We start from the raw sequence: 5,000 nt of genomic DNA, 5'->3' as shown, positions 1-5,000 counted from the left end.
GTTGCTAATACTGCGTGCTTACAGTTTACTATGTAGCCTGTTATAGCTGTTACAGCTTGTCTTTCTTCAATGATACACGCGGCCGCCCCGTTTGCCACAAAATAGTCACAGTGACATCTCTTCCCTTGAAGGTGGAGGGAGGAGAGGGGGCGTGGCGGTGGAGGCAAGAGCATGCATAAGTAATGGTGGTCACACCTTGCACCTTGTGGAAATCTACCGGCTCCGTTCCAGAAAAAAAACAACAACACGCAAAAAACGGAGGGATTGGGAAAAGGGGAAGGATACAAATAAAAGGAAGGAGAGGGAAATGGCCAGGAGGAGGAAGAAGAAGAGGGCCAATGATGATGGTGGTGGTGGTGGTGGTGGTAATGACGATGAAGAGAAAGATGATGTTGATGTTGATGATGGTGATGAATGACAACAACTGACAACCGTGACAACAAAGTGAAAGTTAAGAGTGAGTGGAATAGACAAAGAGACCAAGAGCTATATTAAGACCAGTAGATCGACCGTCAGACAGACAGAGCATAAAAAAAGATAAATAAATAAATAAAAAATAAAAAAGAAGAAGAGAAATTAAATAAATAAAAAATCGTTACAAACACAATATAGCTCAGTAACTGCAGTCACAGTTGCGGAGCGAGAGAGAGAGAGAGAGAGAGGGCAGATAGACAGAATTACAACTCATACAAATCGTTACACACTGCACCACAGTCAACGACGAGATATTAAGTGACACACGTCCATGTACACGTGAGGAAATACTGAATTTCAGTTTCAGTAGCTCAAGGAGGCGTCACTGCGTTCGGACAAATCCATAATTATACGCTACACCACATCTGCCAAGCAGATGCCTGACCAGCAGCGTAACCCAACGCGCTTAGTCAGGCCTTGAGAAGGTCAGTGATGATACAATTCCAAGGTAACATGCAGCTTCTCCGTCGCAGAAAGAACCGAACGAACGAAAAAATGAATGAAAATGAGAGGGCGCGAAAGATCGATCTTCTACTGGGAATGAATTTTGTGAGATGCTGTGTTTTGGGCTTGGCTCTTATTGTATTGTATTGTATTATGTCAAGTTGTTTTTTGTCAAAACAATTTATTGTCTATGTGTGAAAGTCGGCTGATTTCCATGGGAAGAGATCGAGCCGTGGGCACAGTGCAAGGCAACGCCATTTTTTCTTCTTCTTTGTTCTTTCTTTCTGTAATTTCAAGTATATGCTATTCATCAATGATTTTTTTTCTTCAGAATTTTGCCAGGGAAAACTCTTTTGTTGCCATCGGTTCTTTCACTTTCGTTAAGTGCATGCTGCACATCATGGGGACCACAGGTTATCGTCTCATCCGAAAGTCTAGCACCCAGGCATAGACATTAATATCTCAGGGAATTCTAGTGTCTATGACCCAGGCAACCACTCAAAGTTAAGTGGTGGGGGTTGAGTAAAAATCCCGGAATTGAACCCGAGTGCACTCGCTTCCTTAAGTCGATCGTATTGCCACTTGGCCAACGCTCAACAACTAACATCGATTCTGCATGTGGTGGTTCTGGATCCTGAAAAAGTTCGTCCATCCACGGCAATGATTCGTATCGCTACAGTCGTTTTAGTGAAACAAAATTAATGTTTGGGTTTTTGTTTGTTTGGTTTTGCTTTGTTTTGTTTTGAACTCCTGAACTGCGGCTGATGGGTATATGTTCTTCGTCAGAGAAGGTTGCCATCTTTGTGTGATAAAACTGAGCTGACAGATCAGGATGTTAGTCACCTTTTTGGGGGGTGGGAGGGGGGGTGGGGGGGGAGGGGTGGAGCTTTTTCCGTCTTAGGATTGCTTTACTTTTGTTCAGCAAAATATGAGTTGCAAATCGTTAACGTGCGCAAAAGTAAGAATTGCACTGGAGAATCGCGCCACACTTTCCTCATTTCACTAAGGTTCAGCATCAAAGGGATTAATGCTAATGCACTGTCCAGTGCTTCACACGGACTCCTGCAGCCGACGATCGGAGCTCATGCACGTGTTTATCCTTCCAATCGTTCAGGCAACTGGTATCGCTCAGACATAATGGTATGTCCATGCATGAATACTCAGACTCACTCCCCCCCCCCCCCACACACACACCCACCCTAAAGTGTGTTGGGAAAAAAAGGTGGGGTAGGGGGGTGGAACTCATGCGTGTTCTTGTTCGGGCGAGCGGGAGCGGGAACCTGCACAACCTTTCGTTCGTCCTACTGCAGAACAGGTAGTGCACTCTCAAGCCTATACACGCTCGCTGTCCTCGCTTGGCTAAACCCCACACTTGTGGCAAACAGGCTACCTAACCACCACCCCCACACCTCCACCCCCAAACCTATCCTACCACCACCACCACTACCACAATAATAATTTTACTTTTTATATCGTCAGCACATGTTCCAAACGATGAGCATGTATGTCAGTTTTCCATTCCATTTTATGAATACTCCAGTCCTGACCGGCGCTTGGGGTGTACTGGTGTGTAGATTAGGCATCTGCTTTTTATTTTTTTTATTATTATTTTCTTCTTATATATATATATATATATATATATATATATATATATATATATATATATATATATATATATATACCATATCAGATCTGGGGTCGCGTATAATGTGGATCAGTCTGCACGGGATGACTTCTTGAAACTAAAACTTAATGGACACGCCAGAATATTCATGATAATTATCACAAGTCACCAACAACAGACGTGATAGAGTCGTTGCTTTGGCTGGCTTGTAAACTGTGTTTTCTTTCTCGCTTCTTCTTTTTTTTCTTTCTTTGGGGGTGTGGGGGCGGGGGGATGGGGAGGTATTATTATTTCGTTGCTGTAACCTATACTTCGGAGTTTTATTTTTAACCCACGTTAGGGTTATTTGAAGGACTCTCAGTCCAGAGAAACATGACACAGCACTCGGCCCGGCAATCGATGTCAAAACTGAACCAGTCCGTAAATAAATTATAGTGCTTGCGTGACAGACAGCATGCGGTGAGTGACACTGACTCTCGATCGCTGTTGTTTGCCTTTCTTTCTTATTTTTGATTTTATTTATTATTATTATTTGTTTTTTTAGTAACTGCGTGCATCCATCCATACACTGGGCCAGCTGGCACTGAAAACGAGCTGTCACCGCTTCATAAATCTCCTTTGAAAACAGACGTGTTGTTTCCACTTTGGCTGCAGGGGAATCATAAATATGTATTCGGTGTTATTATTTGTTTCAGCTACATGGAACACAAAATTAATGTTTTTGTTTTTTTTTTGTGTGTGTGTGTGTGTGTGTGTGTGTGTGTGTGTGTGTGTGTGTTTTATATATCGTTTCCAAACGATATCTTTAGACATGTTGCGCTTTGCATATGCCATTTGATATTTTTTTGATGTCATGATGATGATGATAACAACAATAATGATAATAATAATGATGATGATGATAATAATAATATTATTATTATCATTATTATTATTATTATCAATAGTGATTATAAATATTTTTGCAATTTTCGATACATATATCTTCACCACTCGACACGAATAATTATTTCAAACCAGTCGACAAGATGAGTATATAATTCTGTAATCCATCTGAAAACTTCAAAGTCAATTTGCACACACACACACACACACACTCGCCGCGCGAGCGCGCGCGCGAGCACCATCACTACCACCACCAACACACCACCCATCAACACCTCTGCTACACTCCCTCCTCCCACACACACACGCAAGCACACACACACGCGCGCGCGCGCACGCACGCACACAAACACATGTACGCACACACACACTACACCACACCACACCACACCATCAACACCTCCACTGCACACATACACACCACACGCGCGCACACACTCACACACACACACATACACACACATGCACGCACTCGCGCACGCACACACACACACACACACACACACACACACACAAAACACAGAGCCGGTGGAGGGCCCGGTAAAGGCGGTTTTTGTTTGTTTGTTTAAATTTTTTTTTTTTTTTTTGCATTTGTTTTGTTATTGTTCTTTCTGCTTTTTTTTTTTTTTTTTTGCTTTTTTTTTTTTAACCGAGTGTTCAGTAGTGAGAATGGATCACATCCACGAGACAGACAGGCGGACAGACTGTACAAGAAACGTGATCCCCGAATTCCCTGGGCTTCGTTCAGTGCGGCAGTGTACGCTTGAACGCACACCGGACATTTTTGACTTGCTTCGGTGGTCTGAAGAGTGAGTGACCATGCCATACCGTGCTGTGTACCATAGCCACTGCCGGGGTATTTCACCTTTCCCTTTCGGCTTCCTGTAGACAGACAGACAGACAGACTGACTGACTGACTGACAGACTGGCAAGCACAGGTGCCTGCATACATACATGGTCATCAGTGTGCAGACGGTGTCGATCGATAGCACGCGACTGTGTGTGTGTGTGTGTGTGTGTGCGCGCGCGCGCGCGCGTGCTTACACACATACCTGAAAATACTCAGGTATGTACAATCCCTTAATTGTGTGAAAACGACAGTCAGTAGTTATGTGAAATGTGTGTGTGTGTGTGTGTGTGTGTGTGTGTGTGTTAGCAGTGAGTGCGTGCGCATGTGTGTGCTTGAGTGCGTGTGTGCGTGTGCGTGTGTGTGTGCGTATGCGCACGTTGGAGCATGCTCGCGTGCACATGCAGTACTCAAGAGCGAGCAATAATGACTTTGCATGTCAGTGTGAGAGATTGTGAGCGAGAAAAGATAGAAATAAAGTCCTGACAGACAGACTATTTCACACAACACATAAAGACATATACATCCAACGCACACATAATTATATGTAGACACAACTACACTAAATACGTCAGTCAAGATAACACTCATCATATACTCGCAGTACAACCACTCGTTATATTGATTTCACCGTACGGACGCCCAAGGAAAGTCTTGGTGAATTAATGCCTTGGGATATATAACAGACAGAGACAGGTGGCTCCACTCACGCAAGGCTACTGTACT

General features: G+C 43.6%; 1 protein-coding gene across 1 annotated transcript in view; it reads right to left on the bottom strand.

Moving 5' to 3' along the window:
* LOC143281115 (3-hydroxybutyryl-CoA dehydrogenase-like) overlaps positions 1–5,000 on the bottom strand; it is a 19,141-nt gene that overhangs the window by 13,959 nt on the left and 182 nt on the right. Inside the window, exons 1-2 of the mRNA XM_076586090.1 lie at positions 4,985–5,000; positions 4,256–4,309 (exon numbers count right to left, since the gene is read on the bottom strand). The exon at positions 4,985–5,000 is cut by the window's right edge and continues 182 nt beyond it. The gene's annotated coding sequence lies outside the window, so the exon portion shown is untranslated. The remainder of the gene's footprint in view (positions 1–4,255; positions 4,310–4,984) is intronic.

Source organism: Babylonia areolata, chromosome 4, assembly GCF_041734735.1.
Source record: "Babylonia areolata isolate BAREFJ2019XMU chromosome 4, ASM4173473v1, whole genome shotgun sequence".
NCBI lineage: Eukaryota > Metazoa > Mollusca > Gastropoda > Neogastropoda > Buccinidae > Babylonia > Babylonia areolata.
The sequence above is the reverse complement of the archived record's forward strand: the minus strand, read 5'-3'. Positions and strand labels throughout refer to the sequence as shown.